General features: G+C 44.2%; 1 pseudogene; it reads left to right on the top strand.

Annotated features, from left to right (window-relative positions):
* Window positions 1-1,892: 1,892 nt before the first annotated feature.
* LOC116632035 lies at window positions 1,893-19,242 on the top strand (annotated as a pseudogene).
* The last annotated feature ends 1,179 nt before the right edge of the window (window positions 19,243-20,421 follow it).

Here is a 20,421-nt window from a genome sequence, read left to right as displayed (position 1 = left end):
TTCTTGTCCTTACCACTGCACGACCAAAAAGTTACCTGCCTGAGATTCAGCTTCTTTATTCTTAAAATAGAGATAATATCCAGTTCAGATTACCATTATGAAAAGTAAGTAAGATGAAAGGCCTCAGAACATTTTATAAATCCAAATATACTCTACAAATAGATGTCCTATACAAATAAACATATCATGGTGATGATGAAAAATGACAAACTGAAAGTTTAATTCAATTCAGTTTGTTATTCATTCATTTCACAAACAGTTCTTAGATACTTCTTAGATGTACAGTACTACTATAACTGGCTGGCTGTGTGGGGGAAACATGTCCAAGCTCTCAAAGATTTTAGAATCCAATAGGGGAAATAGGTATGTACAGATATAACATCCACCCAAGGCAAAAAAAAAAAAATGCTGCCTTAAGAGAGGAATAAATAAAGTACTATGGAGAGAGATGGAGGAAATAAATCATTATGAGCTGCGTGGGGCTTAGAAAAATGAGGACATCTTAGAAAATATGTTGGCTTTTATATGCACAAAGAAGGCAAAAGGCATTCAGGAGAGTGGTCACTAAATGAACAAAGGCTGGGACACATAGAAATATCATGTATGTATATGTACGGACTGATAAATGAACAAATGGTCTTCCAAGAATAGCACACAGTCCAGTGTTTCTGCAGTAAAGGGAATATGGGAGTGCATGGTGACACAGATTAGGACTACATTATGATGAGTCTTAAAAACCAGACCAAGGATTTTGGCATTTATTTCAACGGGGAGTCACCGAGGATCTTAGAGCATAATAGCGACAAGATCAGAACCGTGTTTTGCAAGAATCAATCTGGTGGTAATGTGGGATGAACCTGACAATGACAGCTGTACTTCCCTTTACAGAAGCAGTCCTCCCTCTCTCTCAGTCTATGGAGTGTTGGTGAGCCTGATACCCCTACTCTCATATTCTACTCGAGGGGTGGTTAGATGAATCAACTTGGCCAATGGGAGCATTTCATCACCCTGGATCACAGTGATTGGTTCAGAAAGAGGCACCTGATTCAACCTGGGCCAATGAGATTGTCTCCTGGACTTGTCCCCATTGGGATTATTAATGTAGTATTATGTAATGCTGAAGTTTATGGTGACCAAGAAAGCCTGCCTGAGAATGAAGCTAACAGAGAAGAAAAAGAGATAACGGACAAAGGGAGTCAATGACCAATGGCTTCATTTGAGTTCCTGGACAGAGCTACCCTAAAAGTAATGCACCCCTGAATTTCCAATCACATTAGAAGTGATCCAACCACATTCCATTTGAATTGGTTTTCTGTTTGTAATGAAATGATTCCTGACTTAATAGAGTTGGGCATTACGGTCATCTCTTAACAGTCATTCATTCATTCATTTAAAAAATATGCTCAAGTGCCTACTATGTGCCAGGTACCATTGTTGGCACTGTAAATAGAGTGAAAAATCAGACAAACAGCCCTCCCTCATAGGACTTACATTCTGGAATGGATGGGGGGGTAGATTAGATGAGATTAGAATTATAATGGGGAGGGGCAGGAGCCTGGAGGGCTTCATAGGCCATTTTAAGGATTTAACTTTCTTTTTTAGATTTTATTCATTTATCTGAGAGAGAGGGAAAGCAAGAGAGATCACAGAGGGAGAGGGAGAGGGAAAGGGAGAAGCAGACCCCCGGCTCGGGGGAGAGCCCGACGTGGGGCTCGATCCCAGGACCCTGGAATCATGACCTGAGTTGAAGGCAGATGCTTAACCCACTGAGCCACCCAGGTGCCCCTTAACTTTCTGTTCTAAGAGACAGGAAGTCATTGGAGGGTTTTGAGCAAAGGTGGGGCATACACCAATGCAGATTTAAAAGGATCACTGTGGCTATCACACCGAGTATGAAGAAGAAGGGCATGAGTGAAAGCAAAAGGCCAGTTAAGAGACCATGGAAATCAGGAAAGAGGATGGTAGCTTGGTCCCTGGTGGCAGCTGTGAAGATGGTGAGACACGGTCAGCTTCTGAATCTATTTTGAAGGTGAAGGCCAACAGGTGTTGCTGATGAACTGGACACGGGGTCATATAAGAGAAGGAGAAATGGCGGAGAAGACGCCAACATGTTTACTTGAGCACACCAAAGAACAGACTTGCTATTAATAGATATGGGGATACTGAGAGAAGAGCAAGTCCGGGGATGAAAGTCAGGAGTCTGTCTTCATCACATTAAATCTGAGTTGCCTGTTAGACTTCTAAGTGGAAACATGGAGAAGACATCTCAAGTCCAAAGACAACATCTGATTTGGAGGTATGCATCAGCACCATTCTCAAAGAAAGATCAGAAGACGCTTTAGCCTCATGAATAACAAGGGGAGAGATACTCCTTCTGCCTTACTTTTCCTCTGTCATGTCCTCTTTCCATTTATAGCTGTAATTGCCTGGCCAGGCAGAGAGCTCAGATGTGTTTTCTTCCAGTCTCAGAGGGAGATTCTGTATTCCAACAATCCCATCCAAGAATATTTTTTTAAAGAAAAAATTTCAAGTTTAAAGTTCCACTCTAAAAATCCAAGAGAACATGAATGACCACATGCCAAAAACGAGAAAGAAACTTACTTAGGGGAACAAAGTTTCCTAGCTGAGAGGTCCCAGGGAAACCTGAAATTCCTGGGACGTACACGAGGAGCAAGACAGGCACAGAGCGCAGCGCCTGGGCAACAGGTGGCAGAGTAGGTGTCGATTCAGAAACCTGCTGGGTTTCATCAGCTGATGAATACTGAAATGCTCTGATGGTTTTTCAGCTTAAAATAGGAACAATGAATATGGAGGGATCTTTTAAATGTTAATAGAAGCAGTATTAAGGAAGAAAATTGAACCTATTGTTTTGCAAACAGCTGGATCTACTAAAGCAAATTCAGTGTGTATTTCTGAGGGTTCCTTTCAAAATATGCTTAATTATAATAAGCAAAAACTCCGGGGAGGCACACGACAGGGAAAAGACCTAGGGATTAGGAATCAGATGATCCGGCTTCCAGCTCCAGCTCTCTGGCAAATCCCTGACTTCTGAAAGTCACATTCTAAAATGCAGGGTCTAAAATCAATCATACTGCTGTAAAGTGGAAGAAAGACAATGTGAGTAAGTAACGATGGGTCTAGAAGCACTGAGAGCTACCACTTGCAGACACTGGGCTAGGTGCCCGGTGGGCACCGTTGTAAGGCTTCCACATCTGGAAGATATCGGGGGTAAGGTTGAGAGCTTTGGAAGAAAAGAGTGTGGATTCAAATCCCAACTCTGAATGACCGTGAGCAAGTTACTCACCATCCCTGCACTCAGTTTCCTCATCTGCAAAACAGAGATTACAGTGCTTCTTCATTAAGAAAGTTATCAAGAAGATTAAATGCGGTATTATATGTGAAGCACATAGCACAGTGACCAGCACATAATAAGTACTCAATAGTTACTAGCCTTTATTGCTGTCATGTATAATTCCTGTAAGAAGGCCATGGAGGTGTATAGACTTTATGACTCTCATGTGATAGCTGTCAAATTAGAGTGAATGAATAACTTGTCCCAGGTCACATTGCTGTTAAGTAATAAACATCACTAGTAAGTAGTTAAGAATGTGGAAGTGTTAATTATTTGTATTTTAGCATTTGGAGGGGGTTGCGGGGTCTCTTTTTCTCCCTGATGTTGAACTTATTCCAGGCACAAGGCTTCCTCCCATTCTGTTCATTAGCAGCCATGCTAACTTCCATCTCTGCAGCTGCTGCCATCCAAAACTCTACTTTTCATTCCCATGTCACATTTTCAGAGAAGTCTTTCCTCTTATCCTAAAAGTTCTCACTACTCTCATCTGAGAGTCCTATTAACATTACCCTGATTTATTTTCTTTACAGAAGTTATTAATTAACTTGCTCATTTGGTTGTTGTCTATCTCTTCCTACCAGAATGTAAATTCTTTGAGGGCAAGGATTTTGACTGGCTTCTTAACTTTTCCATTCGCAGTGTCCAGAATAGTGCCTAGTACATAGTAGATGCTCAGTAAATGAAAGATGAATGAATGACTGACAGTAATTCTCTCCATCTATCCGAGCTTTCTCACCACGATTTCATTTTATGTATATAAATCCTTTTCAGTTAGTCTTCTGTCTTAGATTCATGAGCAAATGACCAAAGAGTTGGGATAAATATTCCTGCTCCTTTTACTGCCCTCTCCTGTGAATTTACAAGGCTAACAGGACAATACAATCAGACAAGATTTTCTCCTCTCCTGGAGGCTGGTGCTAAATTGTGAGGATTAATGAGATCCCCATTGCTCTCACTCATTCTAAGTGTCATGCCAAGGCTGAACCAATATTGAGACTCATATTGTACATGGGAGTTCATTTCATTCCTATGCTGTTGTACCTGCAAGCAGAGTCTCTGTCAAGTTTGTTTTAATAACAGGGTTCCAGAGGGAGAATGCCAACTGAATTCATTACTAAAATAAATCGAAACTACACAAACAGACTGGAGGGCAAGAGACATCCAAGAAACTTTATCTTCTCAAACTCGGGGGCTGATCGGAAATTGACAGCCACTGAAACATAAGCTCTCACTGGAAGGTAAGATCCTTTTGGTCAGCACCCCCAGACCATTAACCAAGAAAGAGGATCTTGTTGCCCAGAGTTGTGTATTTTCCCTTCTTTGCAATAATTTCCCCACTGTCCATAAAAACAGTGGATTAATAATGACATAATAATCTACCACCTCGATACTAACCTCTGTTGCAAAGCCTTGGGTACAGTGCTAACGATAACTATACCTCCTGTCTGCACTCTAATGGGGGAAAGGACACAAAACACATATAAATCAACACTTCCTGCCCTAAATCACTCACTTATTACAAAACAGGTTGTATTTTTTTTATTGAAGTATAATTAACACACAGTGTTATATTAGTTTCATGTGTACAGTATAATGATTCAAAATTCTAGACATTTCTCAGTGCTCATCAAGATAAGTGTACCCTTACTCCCTTTTATCTATTTTACCTATCTGCCCACCCACTTCCCCACTGGTAATTACCAGTGTGTTCTCTGTATTTAAGAGTCTGTTTTTTTGTCTCTTTTTGTTGTTGTTGTTGTTGATTTGTTTCTTAAATTCCATATATGAATGAAATCAGCTGGTATTTGTCTTGCTCTGACTGACTTATTCACTTAGCATTATACACTCTAGGACTACCCATGCATGTTGCTGCAAATGGCAAGATTTCATTCTTTTTATGGTCAAATAACATTCTAGTGTGTGTGTGTGTGTGTGTGTGTGTGTGTGTGTGTGTAACATCTTTTTTATCCACCATCTGTCAGTAGACACTTGAGCTGCTATAATTTGGCTACTGTAAATAATAATGCAATAAACACAGGGATGCATATATCTTTTTGAATTAGTGTTTTTGTTTTCTTTGGGTAACTACCCAGTAGTGGAATTACTGGATCATACAGTAATTCTATTTTCAATTCTTTTCCACAGTGGCTGCACCAAACTGCATTCCCACCAACAGGACATGAGGGCTCCTTTTTCTCCACATCTTTGCCAACACTTGTTATTTCTTGTGTTTTTGATTGTAGCCATTATGACAAGTATACGATGACATCTTATTGTGGTTTGCATTTCCCTGATGATAAGCAATGTTCAGCATCTTTTCATCTGTCTGTTGGCCACCTGTATGTCTAAGAAAGGGTTTTAAAAGCCATTCAGTCTAGCTCCGAGTTATACATTCTTTCCAAGATTCTATGGCATTTCTTGCTTAAATCAGAGAAGATGAAGGGCTGACACTTCATTAGGGGAAGAGGCTGTTTCTTTCCCTGGGTGTCCCTTGCATATTGTGGTCATTGCTGAGTGAGGTTGCTGGGGAAGCCAAAGCAGCAGCTGTGGGTTTACAGTTTGGAGAAGACCTGGCTTAGTAACAGAAAGGAGGTAGGATGAAAAGGAGACTGAAATGAAACGAAGACAGTAGGGTCAAGAAAAACTCTACCTGGAGAAAGTATGACTGACAAGAGACCTAAGGAAACAGATAAGAGATAAAACATAGAAAGACAGAACAAACATGAAACAGTCAATTCACTTCTCCCTTGAGAGTACACTCCAGGCAGTACTTAGATATTGGCTGAATTTCAAAGTCCATTTCTGAACTCCCCCTCCAATCCCATAGCCAGGCTCTTTTGTCCCATTCTCTCCTTTATTTATTTAAAATGCACAAACTGTTATTCCAGTGCAAGGCACTGACACTACAAAGATAAATGAAGTGATCAGTGACTGGTCTTGTCTAAAAGGGGTTCACTTCTGGGGTGCCTGGTGGATCAGTCGGTTAAGCATTCGACTCTTGATTTCAGCTCAGGTCACGAACTCAGGGTTGTGAGATCAAGCTCCACATCAGGCTCTGCGCTGAGCGTGGAGCCTGCTTAAAATTTTCTCTCTCCTTCTGCCCCTCCCCACTCCCCTGCATGCTCTCTCCCCAAAATAAATAAATTAATAATAATAAAATAGGGCTTACTTCTGACTCCCCAAGTTGGCCAGCAAGTGTCTAAGCCAGGGGCCCTAATGAGTTTTACCACTGTTGGGTGTCAGTGTTGTCCCAGGCATTATGCCATCTCTAAGAGTAAAAAAGTAGTAACATCATTCTACCCATCAGAGCTCAGGGCCCTAGTGAAGAGACAAATGGGTCAGTGGACCAGTTACAACCCACTGGGGCAAGAGCTGTGGGAAAGAGAAGTGCCAGAGGCCATGGAAGCTGAATGGAGGGTTCTTATGCCTGACTGGGAGTCATGAAGGCTTCCGGGATGAAATGTGCCTTCTTTCATTCATGCAGCAAATAATTCCAGAGCCCCTGTTATATGTCAGACATTGCTCTAGGTTATAGAGATGCAGTGATGAACAATAAACCTCTGACATCCCAGGGGGAGGAGAAGACAATAAACAAATAATAAGCAAATAAATCATTTAAATAATTTGACAGATGGTGTTAAGTGTTGTGAAGAACACAGAGCAGAGTGAAATGAAGGAGAGGATAGGCAGGGAAGCTACTTTAGAGTGGGTGGGCAGCAAAGGCACCCAAATATCAAGACAAGCCAGCCATGTAAAGACCTGGAGGAAGAGCATCCAAGACAGAAGCCAGGGCAAAGGCCTAAAGCGGGGACAAGCACAGCCTCATCGAGAAACTGGAGGAAGGCCAGTGTGAGTAGAATAAAGTGGTCAAAGACAGAGTAGACAGAGAGGAGGTGAGGTAAGAGAAATAAGCAGGGCCCGGATTTGGATTTTTATTCATAGAGCAATGGGAAGCCACTGAGAGAGTTTAAGAAGGATACTGATATGCTCTGATTTACATTTTTAAAAAAGGTAACTCTGGTCAACTGAATTGCTCAGCACCCAAGACTGTGAGCATTTATCTTTTTTTTAAATAAACTTTTTATTTTGGAATAATTTTAAATTCTTAGAAAAGTTACAAAAATAGTACAGAGACTTCTTATATTCTTCACCCAGTTTCTCCTATTAACATCTTACATAACCATGGTACATCTAGCACAACAAAGACATTAATACTGGTAGACTGCCATTAACTAAACTACAAACTTGATTAGAATTTTACCAGTTTTTCCACCGGTGCTCTTTTTCTGCTCCAGGATCCAACTCAGGAGAGCACCCTGCATTTAGACCCATCATCTTTTAAATACTCTTTCTGTATTTGAGGAAATACCTCACACTAGCAAAAGCTAGAATCAGCTTCCCTGGTTTGTCATGAGAAGTCCTGATAGATAAGGGGGAAGAGTGGGCTCGGGCAGGCTACTTCTGGAGTTACCTGGAGTCACCTAGGCAAATCATCTAGGCAAGGGATGTAGGAGCCTCCTCAAAAGAATGGGGTGGGAGTCAGTTTAGTCAATACAATGACATCTATTATTGTCACCTCACAAAAGGGTAATTTTAATACTCCCAAATTAGGAAGAACACAGGCTCAGAATAGGCAGTATTTCTACACTAAATAAATTTAGCTTTATGACAAAACTAAAACAATGTGCTAAATTTTCTCATTTTTGTCCAAGAAGCATGACATTTTATTTGGATGTATACCTATCCAGCCCCACAGAGTCTCGTCTGGGGACAGCTGCCTCAAAAAAACAAAAACAAAAACCTATGTGGGAATGCAAATTGGTGCAGCCACTCTGGAGAACAGTATGGAGGTTCCTCAAAAAGTTAAAAATAGAACTACCTATAATCCAGCAATTGCACTACTAGGTATTTACCCCAAGGATACAAAAATACAGATTTGAAGGGGTCTGTGCACCCTGATGTTTATAACACCATTACCTACAATAGCCAAACCATGGAAAGAGGCCAAATGTCCACCGACTGAGGAATGGATAAAGAAGATATGGGGTATAGACACACACACACACACACACACACACACACACACACTGGAATATTACTCAGCCATCAAAAAGAATGAAATCTTGCCATTTGCAACAACATGGGTGGAGCTAGAGTGTATTATGCTAAGAGAAATAAGTCAGAGAAAGACAAATACCACATGATTTCACTCATATGTGGAATTTAAGAAACAAAACAGATGAACATATGAGAAAGGGGGAAAAAAGAGAGAGGGAGGGAAACAAACCATAAGAGACTCTTAACGATAGAGAACAAACTGAGGGGCGATGGAGGGAGGTGGGTGGGGGATGGGCTAAATGGGTGGTGGGTATTGAGGACGGCACTTGTCCTGTTGAGCACTGGGTGTTATTTTTACATGGTGAATTACTGAATTCTACTCCCGAAACCAATATTGTACTATATGCTAACTAACTAGAATTTTTTTTTTTTTTAAAGATTTTATTTATTTATTTGACAGAGAGAGACACAGTGAGAGAGGGAACACAAGCAGGGGGAGTGGGAGAGGGAGAAGCAGGCTTTCCGCCGAGCGGAGAGCCCGATGCGGGGCTCGATCCTAGGACCCTGGGATCATGACCTGAGCCGAAGGCAGACGGCTTAACGACTGAGCCACCCAGGCGCCCTAACTAGAATTTAAATAAAAATGTGAAGGAAAGGGAAAGCATAGAAAAAAACCAACCAAACCTGTGGATTTGTAAAATTACAATCACTTAATCCACACACATTTACTGAACACCTTGTGTATTTCAGGCACTGTGCTAGCCTCTCAAGACAGACGTTTCCTGACCTACTCGAGCCTATAGCCTGTGTGGACATCAGAAGAGTCCTGGTTTTAGACGCATGCTAGAGACCAAGAAAAACCAAATAACTAATTGGAGGACCTGTTCAGAGATGTATTACTAACCCAATGGAGATGGTGATTAAAGACAACGAGACACTGATGTGTTGGCCGTAAAATGAGGGCAACAATCGGGAGTGCCTGGCAGGAGATCATATCTGGGATGGGAAAAAAGCCTCCTGTGAGAGGTGAGGTTCCCAGCATAATCTAATCAGAGGAAATGAGTTTTGAGGCAACTTCAGGTGTGTCCACACCTAAACAGGCAGCCGTCTTTCTTTAGTGCAGTGTTTCTTTCCTGGCCATTTCAGTGGGTCTAAATGGGGATTCAAAGGTTAGAAAAGCTCCTGGTAGGAGATCTCAGAGCAGAAGATAAAAATCTTGATTCTAGTCCAGAAGGTTAAAAAAATAATAACAAATATTACTGAGCTCCTACAATAAGCACAGCAGATCCAGACGAAGAGCTACTCAGCTGCCTCCTCCCCAGCAGCAGAGGTAAAGACCAAAGAGCAACAACCAACCAAGTGATGCTGGGCTCCCAGCCATCCTTGAGAGAGTGCTCGAGGCAAAGCTAGGCCACAGACAACTGGGCTTCTTGTTTTCTTTTCCTAATGCTGTAATCCGAGAAGCAGTGGTTACTTTAAATAGTGGCTTGGAGGCTTCTTGCATTAGGATCTTCTGAGGCGCTTAGTTAAGAATGAAAAACAGTGAGTCTCTCGCCCAGGCCTCTTGAATCAGAATTTCCAAAATCTGCACGTTAGATAAGCTCCCCAAGTGACACTGACCTATGTGAAACTTTGAGAACTGCCATCCTAAGAGGCCCACTACCAATCTCTGGATGGCCACGGTGAGAGAGAAGTGAAGGGACGATGCAGATGACTAGGAGAAGGTCTCATAGGCCGTGACCAGTGGAAGCAAGAGCAGGGGCATTTCCCACTACCATTCCTGGGCCCTGCTTTGTGTCCTTTTTTGGTAATCTCATATGCTCTGTGGCTGTTCTGTAAACCCTATAGTTATTGTTATTGCATGGCTTGACCCTTCCAAGGTTATTGTCCACCTTGATTCTCTAGAGCCCTTTGGGCTGAAAACTTCAAAAGCCAGATATTACTCTCAACACTGTCCAACTTTCACGTAGAAGTTTCCAGACAACCTCAAGCCAGTGAGTCCCAATGGTTAAGAGAGGCTCTAGAATCTAGACACTTAGAGGGCTTTGTCTTTGGACTTCTTGTGCCTCAGCTTCCTCCTCTGTACAGTGGGTTTACTAGCAGGACCCCCCACATCAGGGTGTTGTGAGCAGCAAATGAGATCACCTGTTCAAACTCTCAGAGTGTGCCTGGAACACAGTTCATGTGTGATAAATGTTACTTCAAACACTCAACCAGTCAAAAATACTGCCCCCCCCCATGGGAAAGTGCCCACAGCAGACACAAGAGTCACCGTGGAGGGGTGGGGAAAAAAAGAAAGATGATCTTATTCACGGAGAACCGATGATGCTGTGCAGAGAATTCAGAGCTGTTCATGGCTGTGTGAGAGCGACGGGGTAGAGGAAATGGGGGGACACTGCTCAGAGCCCCTGCTTGCACTGGGATGGAAATCATGTATGATACGAAAGGTAAAGAAGGGAAGTGAGAAATTCATTGTGCGTGCTTCTGTCATCCTTGGATGAGCAATAGAGATCATAAGAATTCTCAAGACCAGGCTGCATCATTAGATGAAGAATAAAAAGGCTTATTATTAGGGGAAATTGATGCTTTGTGAAAGCAGAACTTTTAGAACAAAGAGAATCAGACTGACATTTTATGAAGCTGGGAAAGTGCATTTCAATCATGATCCATTACAGGTCTTGGAGTCTTTTGTTTTATTGTTCTCTTGTCCCATTTTCTCCCCCAGGCTCCAGGCTGAACCCTGGGGGGTGAGCAGTGGATGAAAAAGCTCTTAAAGGGAGGGATTGGGGAGGGGGGAGGATTTCTTGTCCATGAAATACACACAATCTATATTTTGAAGGGCTTTATTTGAACTGCTTAGAAAACACTTCAGAGGCAACCTTACACTTTTTGAAGGAGGCAGTTCAGGGGGTGGAGAAAGGCATGGATGTAACTATCAGACCAGGATTTAAACAAAGTTCAAATGAAGGTGACTGACTGTGTTACCTTGGTGAAATTACTTAACCCCTTGAGCCTCAGTTTCCTCGTCTGTAAAATGGGGTGGAGATTATAACCGACCTTACAGGGTTGTTGTGAAAAAACGAGTCAAAGTAAGCATGGGGCAGTACAGAGCAAGCCCTCAGAGGAAAGGCACTCTCCACATCGATGTCATTGTTGTCACCATTCCTAAGAGGTTATGGGAGCAACAAAGGAACCCAGCAAAAAATTAAGCTGTTCCCTGGCTTAGAATCATAGAAGCCTTCAGAAAACACACAGATCACCCGTTTCAACCCTAATAACAAGGGGAGCCATCACCAGATTTATTTTTTAAGTTCCCTGTCTTTTTTGAGAAAGCAATTATTTCCAGGGCTGGAAGTCCCTAGAGTTCACATATCTTTTAAGTTACAGAAAGGTACTGTTGTGTCAGGACAGACTGATTCTCCACAGATTTTGCCTGTTGCCCCCACCCCACCCTATCACCAGAAACCAATTCAGGAGTCTCCTTTCTTCCCCAAAGTTGACCCCCAAGGCACAAATGGCTCAGGAAGGAACAATTCATATTTTTCTTTCTCAGGTGTTCCTGGTTTTTTTAGCCCCAAGTATTAGTGTTTCCATGTTCTGGTTTGTGGACTGCTTTGAAGATATTTTGGAAAGAGAAGAGGTGTGAGAATGAGAGTAAATGTGCAGAAAATAGTCAAGGACCATGATCCAAAAAAAGAAAACATATCCTCCCACTCACTTACTCACTGAATCATTCTGTGAACCCACTGTATGGCAGGCCCTGTGCTAAGAGCCTAGAAGTTCCCAGCCTGGAAGGTAGACAGCAATAAACAACCATAGCAGTAGAGAGGGAGGGGCACCTGTCACACCCTCAGGTTTGGCCCAGTGATGCCTTCTGGTAAGATTAATGGCCTCATGTCCTGTGAACCGGCCTCAGGAGGAGGTACTGAACACGCAGGGATATCCCAAAATACCCCTGTGTCCCTCACCTGGCTCCATGCTTGAACTCTCTCATTAGTCTTCATTTCAGAATAAAAGACCATCCCCTCACTGAATGCCAGTAGCCCTAGAGGACTTCATCATCAGCCACGCCAAAACCACTTTCCTTAATTCCCTTCACAGAACTTAACAGTTTACAAAACATCTTTATGTTTATTATCTGTTGGTAGGACAGGCAGTTTTGTCCCCATTTTACAAACGAGCAAGTTAAAAAATTAGCCTGTGGCCTCACATTTCTGTTTATTAATGTGTCAAGTTTTTATTTAAATTCTAGTTATTTAACATGTAGTGTGGTATTGGTTTCAGGAGTAGAATTCAGTGACTCGTGACTTACATCCAACCCCCAGTGCTCATCATCACAAGTGCCCTCCTTAATCCCCCTCACCCATCTAGCCCATCCCCTGCCCACCTCCCTCCATCAACCCCCAGTTTGTCCTCTATCAGTAAGAGTCTCTTATGGCTTGTTTCCCTCTCTCTCTCTCTTTTTTTCTTTTCCCCTATGGCCTCACATCTCAAAGGTAACTGAGCTGGGACTTGAATCCAGGTCTTCTGACTCCAACCTAGTGTTCCTCAAAGCCAGCCAGGATCATCACTACTTCCTGGCACCTAAGGTGAAGGTACTCTTTCCTCTCAAAAGTAGATACATCATGGAGAAAATATCATGTGATGGAGAAAATAAACTTGAAAAAAAGTTAATGTCCCACTCTGCATTCTTCAAAGAGCTCCAGGGAAGGAGGGGCTGAGAGGTCCCCCGTCCTCTGATGCTCACAGCAGAGACTGCCCAGTCCTGCGGGCACTGGGAAGAGGTCAGGGTATCAGGGAACAGCTGGTAAAAATGACCGGTTCCTGGACGCTTACTGTGTGGCCAGCACCGGGCAGCATGCTTCAGCTACATCACTCAAAGTCCCCTGCCTCACTGCTGTCACCTGTACAATCACAGTCCCTCCCACCGCCATTATTTAGGGATCTCTCCCCACCCAGAGGGAAAACCCGGGGAACAATCCCCTCATGTACATTACTATCTACTACCCACCCACAAGTTCCTATAGGAATTGCCTTCTCATCCCATGAATGCTGTGGCCTCTATTAAAACACTGCTGTGCAGCCCAGGATGCTGCCTCCTGGGAAGGCTAACAGACTTGGGGTCCCTTAGATTCTCACTGTACCCCTTGCCCCAAGTCTGCATTCTGTCACCTTGGCCTCTGAACCACTGAGCGTCCCACATCACCAAGTGAGAAGAGATCCTTCGGCTCATGGCTCTAACCCCTGCCCCACAGGGGTTGAGAAGTTCTTGGAGTCAGGCAGGGTCGGATTCCTCATAGAAACTTCCACTGTCCCTGAGTCCGCATTTCTTTCCCCAGGCCCCATGCAGAGGGCTCCTCCCTTCTCTTGTAGTCCAAAGCTCTATAAAGAAATTGGGAAAAGTTGAGAATGTAGGCCCCACAAACCAAATGAACATTGCTGGAGAATTCTGTAAAAGTGACCGCTCAGGGAAGGCATGCAGGAGTTGGAACTCTTAAAAGTCCCCCCAAAGAAACAACATCTGTCATTCACTGAGTCCTCCTATGCTTACCTAATTATCCCTCATAAGCACCCTTTGAAATGAGTACTGTTACTGCCTTCAATTTGATAAGAAAATGGAGTTCAGAAGGTCACTTGATGAGGTCACACTCCAAGCTACAAAATCAGGAGATGAGCCCCATCTATCTGACTGCAGAATCTAGACTCTGAACCCTAATTCAACACTCAGCCCCACCCTGGCTGTTTTTAAAGGCTTGCAGATCCAGGTAGCATTTCTTGCAACTCAAGAGCTCTGAGAAGCAATGACAAAGGAAAGTTTAAGTATTGGGTGGGTGGGTGGGAGGGAGGAGGAGAAGCTGTTAATTTTAGATCTGTAATTCAGACCGCTCATTAAGTGGCAGAGGTGTCACCATGCCCCTTACCTTTGCCATCCACCTTCTAAAATAAAAGAGTCAGGGCCTATGATTTCCTCAGTGGGAAGATCCTTCCTTGACATACTTAAAAACCCTGGGGATGATGAGACTTTTTATAAAAGACCGAAGGAGACTCTGGCATGTGGAAGTCTCCTGTCATTTTCCCCAATTTCCCCCAAACATGTCCTCATCACCTAGTAGGAAGCAGTAGGAGATTATTTCAGAAATTTGTTTTTTGAGCCTGTAATGCCTCAAGGGGACCAGACTGATAAAACTGCCAATGGGATCTGGTCAGTCTGGGCCCCTCATTCCTGTGTCTGGGTCACACAGATGCCCTTAGCAGAAATGACTTGTAAATTCTTACCCCATAAAATACTAAACTCCTCCTCCTCGCTACTTTTTTTTTTTTTTTAAGATTTTATTCATTTATTTATTCGGGGGGGAGAGGGCAGAGGAAGAGGGACAAGCAGACTCCACGCTGAGTGCAGAGCCCCGCGCGGGGCTCGATCTCACTACTGTGAGATCATGACCTGAACCGAAATCAATCGGACGCTTAACTGACTGAGCTGCCCAGGCGCCTTCCTCCCTCCTTTTATCAGTTCTATATAACTTGAAAATTAAGTTATTATTTCACATAGTCAAAACGAGGACCCTAAAATTAGAATTCTAGCCAGCTTGTGATGATAGTAGCTCACATCCAACTGGTGTTCAATGTGTGCCCAGCACTGTTCTCCAAGTGTGGCCTGGGAATTGGTTTGAAATGCAAATTTTCAGGTCCCACCCCAGACCTACTGAATCAGAACCCCTGAGGACAACGGAGTCCTGCAATCTGTTTTAACAAGTTTTAAAGGAATGATTCTGGTGCATTCTAAAGTTTGAGAACCCTGCCTTACTTTACTGAGTCCTCACAAACACTGTAGACAGTACAGGAACATTGAGCATTACTGTTCCCATTTTATAGAGAGGGAATCTAAGTCTCAAAAGTACTGAGCCACCTATCCAAAGTAAGTAGTAACACAAGGACTGGAATGCAGGTTGTCGTTCTGCTACCCTAAATATGTTTCCTTACCAGTGAAAAGGAAGCATGACAGAGAGTCAAGGAGACAAATGGCTAGTCCCCTGGAAACCAATTAAAGGCAGCTTCAGTCCAAGGTTGGGAAAGAAATTAACATCTATGGAACAGCAGTTGGGTGCCAGTCACGATACATAAATACCTCATTTCACTTAATTCTCACAAAAGTCCATGCCAGGTAAGCATCCTGAAATCAGATCAGGTAAGGCAAGCAACTGTGCCGGGCTCTCACAAAGCAAGGTGCAGAGTAGAATCTGAATCCCGCTTAGTCTGTCTCTAAAATCCTCCCGGCCTTCCGGGAGCACACATACACATTCAGCATATTCACACGTGTCCTCATGGCCAGGAGACCAGAAAACCAAGGCTGAATGCATATGCAGCAGCAAATGAGATCACCCTGCTCCAGGGGTGAAAAACCACCTTGACAGCAATTGTGTGGCTTTCACAGCGTCATCAATCACCCTGTCTGCTCCTCCCCTCCCGTCTTCTGCTCTCAAAAACCACAGACTTTTCCCTTTCCCCTTCTGAGACAGGGAAGTCAAGTTCTCACCAAACTGAACATGTTTCTGCTCTTCCTATTAACTGAGTATTCACCTACCTTTCCAGGGAAGCAAGGCCCTTAGTGGGCAAGGACGCCAGGAATGAGATGAAATACAGTTGGAACCCTAGCGATATTCAGGGAGGATTATCATAATGTTATGGATGCCTTTAACCAGCTCCCCATACAGAACACATACACACCCTCGAAACTGGCGTGGAATCTACCGGCAACCTTCTAAGCTGATGGCTTAATTAACTTGCAGGCTGTGTATGCCATGTCATGAAACGTCTCTAAAATCTAAGAGCACAGGAAGGTATAAAACTTAGAAACTACAGTTTCTCAGTCATCATTTCGTAGAGGTTTATCTGTTTGTTTTAAAGATTTTATTTATTTATTTGACAGAGAGAGTGAGAGAGCACAAGCAGGGGGAGCAGGAGGAGAGGGAGAAGCAGGCTCCCCGCCGAGCAGGGAGCCCGATGTGGGGCTCGATCCCAGGACCCTGGGATCATGACTTGAGCCGAAGGCAGACGCTTAACCATCTGAGCCACCCAGGCGCCCCTGTTTGTTTTTAAGTTCATTTATGTTTAAGTAATCTCTGCACCCAACGTGGGGCTCGAACTCACGACCCAGAGATCAAGAGTCACATGCTCTCCTAACTGAATCAGCTAGGTGCCCTTAGAGGCTTTTTGTTTTTGTTTAAGACAAAAAAATTACTTTCCCTTTTCACTTAAATACATAGTATTTTCCCCCTTGGTTCATAAAATCGAGGAAACATAAAATGAAAACTCTGGGTGAAAATATTTGTTGACATAAATATATAAAACAGCTCCAAAACCTCCCTAGCCTAAAACCTGTACATGGCTCTCAGCTGCTTTTCGGATGGAGCCCAGGCATCCCAGACTGCTTCATCAAGCCCTTGCGACCAGGTGGCTGCCCACACTCCAGTCCTGAAACCTGACACGCCCTGCCCCAAACTCAGTGCTCAGGCTATAGAGAATACAGGCTGTTCCCGGAAGGTCCCAGGTCCTCTCCTGCCTTCATGCCCTCACACCTGTGGGTCTCTCAGCATGCAATTCCCAACTCAGCCCAGGTGCCACCTCTTAAGAGAAGTGTTCCCTGATTTCCGGGGGGGGGGGGTCTCCCACAGCACCATGTGCTGACCCTCATCACACTACTTCTTCTATTTTGTGATCATCGATTTACTTTGGTATCACCTTCCAAGTTGCAAACTCCAATGAAGGGACCTGTGGCCCACAACCGTCCAGGCACATAGTAAACACTACCTTTGATGAATGAATGAGTGAATGAGTAAATTAATGAATGATGATCCCCATGCATTTTCCCACAAGCTCCGGATACACCAGGAGAGATAGGATTGTTCTCTCCCGACATCTTTAAGATGCTGTTTCCACTCCCAGAGACTCATATAGTCCAACATGGTCAGAAGTATCTCAAGGCCCTAGTCCAAAACATTATCTAGATGAGCCCGTTATCATTATCTAGATGTATCTAGATGAGCCCAGGGGTATCCACCAAATTCAAGATTCCTGAGATCGGTGACCAAAGGTAGGCAAACTCCTGGACCTGGTTCTAGTGTGAACTAATCTGGAAACTCACTTTGGTTCAGAACTTCTTAGCATAAGGCCAGTGTAAATGCGTTTTCAGCATTTGTATTTTCTATTATAAAAGCAGTGGATAGAAAAGCAAGCCCCACAGCTCTAAAGCTCTGCTGTCGGTAAGGGGCCGCGCAGCCACAACTGGGAGAGGTGCCGGGAGTCCAGACCCGGCTGGGCCATTCCCCGCCCCCACCCGGACGCCCGGTGCCCGGCGGCCTGGGATCCTACCTGGCCGGGGAGCGGGACCAGGGCGGCATGTGCTCCTCATCCTCAGGTCGTGGACGCACCGGGGCGGCAGGGTCCCCGGCCAGGGGACGACGCCTCTTCCAGACCTGGGCCGGGCCGAGACCTGCGCTGCGCGCGCTCTGACCCGCCGGCCCGGAAGGGGAATTTCCGGTTCGCCGTCCACCGGAAGGGAGTGTAGCGCTTAGCGGAGGACCCAGCGAGGATCCCCGCGACCTGTGCGCAGCATCTACAAGTTTGTCACTGTAGGAGTTGGGGACTTTCCTGAGCCGGATACCTCTCCAGACAACGAGGGCAGAGCCGTACATCTGATACCCAGAGAACATTCGGGAGGAGTTACTGAGTGACATGGTCTTGGCCCCATTCCCAGGTGGGGGGTCCTCAAGCCTCGCTGTGGCCCCTGAGCATCCCTCTCAGCTCTTGCTGAGCCCCTACTTGGGCATCTCTGCTCTTTGCTCAAACTCGGAACCCACTGAAAACCCACTGAGGTGGCTGTTGGTGTCGGAGGAAGGTGAGTGGCAGCGGGAAGGTGGGAGGGACTGGGACCAGGGCTTTGGGCCGCCCTACACTTCTCAGTCTCTCCCTCTGTGTCGCTGCTGCAGCCGCTCGGACTGGAAGTTCGAGGTTCCACCTTGTACCACCTTTTCCCAGGACTGCCAGGTCTTCCAGCTGATTGTCTTCTGCTTTAGGGATCCATGCCTGGTGGGGGCAGAAGCAGGAGATAGGACATGGCCTGGGCAGCTAATAAGACTGCCAGACCTAGAGTGTCCTTGACAGGGCCATGACCAGCCTCAGGAGGCTTGTGCTGAGCTGCCTGAGGGCAGGGTGGGTGGGGAGGAGACGCTAGTTCTGTGGAGGGTGATCAGTTCTCTAGGCCCAGAGGTTGGGACACCGCCAGATGTCCTGGGCTGTGAGCGAGAAGCTCCTTCCTGGCGGGGATCACGGGCCAATGGCGAGGTCTCCAGGATCAGGGAAGGAAGCATGTTTGACCAGGGCCCTTTCCTGGCAGATCTGATCGTCTTCACTGAAGGAAGTGGACACTCCCCAAGCTACACCCTCTGTTTCTTGGTGGGGGAGTCATGGCCCCAGGACCAGCTGTGGATCAAGAGGCTTGTGATACTCAAAGCTGTTCCCACGAGGCTCAGGGCTCTGCTAGACACAGACCTATTACACAGACCTATTAGGGGATGCCTCCTTACTGGAGAGCACTGTCCACCTGCACATTTCCAACAGCCACCCACTCTCCCTTCCCTTCACCAGTACAAGGCCTACCTCCAGAACCTGGTGGAGGAATGAATTTCTAAGTCACTGGGGAGGCCTGAGCCCTCACTCCTCATTGTATAGATCCCTTGCCCCTCACCTCGACCAGTAAACTGGTTCTTGCCATGGTCAAACAAACAAAAACACCCTCAAATATAAAGCAATGTATAAATAGTACAGTGGAAGACCGTAGTCTGATATTATCCCAAAATACGATTTGCCAAAGATAACCATTGTAAGAATATTTTAGAGGTTGATAGGCAGTGAGCCTGAAAGACAAATCCAGTTCACAGATGACCACTTACAATATATATTTTTTAATGTTTCTAATGGTTGCCACAAAATAAAAATCAGGAGGTTCATGTAACTGAAATATTTTCATGGAGCTTTCAAGGTGGCAGAGAAGTAAATAGACTATCACAAAGTAGCATGAAAAGTACTATGATTTATAGGTTTTCAGGCAAAATCCAAAGATCTGCCAACTCATTAGCAAAGATTAGCTGAAGCTGACTGGTGTCAGTTGCTTTTCATGTTCTCAAGGTTGTCACAGTCCCTACCTGACCCATTTCTAAAACCAGTCTGGCCCCCTTATGCATTTGAGTTTGCAGTTATTGATGTCTGTCCTTCCAAAACCCTTCTGTAATATTATGAGTGTTACGAGCACAGCCTACAGTCTTCTTTTCCATTATATCCATGTCAGTGTATACAACTCTACCTAATTTATTCCACTGTATGACCACATTATGATACATACAACCAGTCCCTTCCAGATGGATATTTTGGTTAGCTCCATTTCTCTTCAGTTACAAACAACAGAACAGTAAATACCCTTTGTTTATATCTTTGCATATTTTGTGGGCGTTTCTCTTGAATAAAATTCTAAATGATACTGAGTAAAAAGAACACACATTTAAAATTTCAATAAAAGGAAGACACGTTTAAAATTTCATTAAAATGGTGAAGTTGGTTTAGAATCTAAGCCTTTTTTTAGTCCCAAGCAAGGGACAAGGAGTGGTTGAATTTGGAGATTGGCATCAAGAAATGAACTGTCCACCATACTCATATTCCGCCCCTAGGTAATGGCTATAAAGATAATATTGCAAATGGAGAACTAGACCTAGCAGGATAAATATATTTAGAATTCTCGCTGAAAAGTTAATTCAGTCATAAATTGGGCATGAAAAACAAAACAAGATAACAAGTCTGGTTATATTTATGACATTCTTCATTTGTTATTAAAAACCAAAGGATTTTTTATCCAAAAGTGTTGGCTAGTTTTTAGTTTTTTGGCATTTCTCATTATTTTATCTAAAAAGGAAGTGTTCCCTCCTTTTGTGTTTCAGGCTTATTTCCCTTTCTGTTTCTAA

This window comes from Phoca vitulina, unplaced genomic scaffold (assembly GCF_004348235.1).
Source record: "Phoca vitulina isolate PV1807 unplaced genomic scaffold, GSC_HSeal_1.0 scaffold6, whole genome shotgun sequence".
NCBI lineage: Eukaryota > Metazoa > Chordata > Mammalia > Carnivora > Phocidae > Phoca > Phoca vitulina.
The sequence above is the reverse complement of the archived record's forward strand: the minus strand, read 5'-3'. Positions and strand labels throughout refer to the sequence as shown.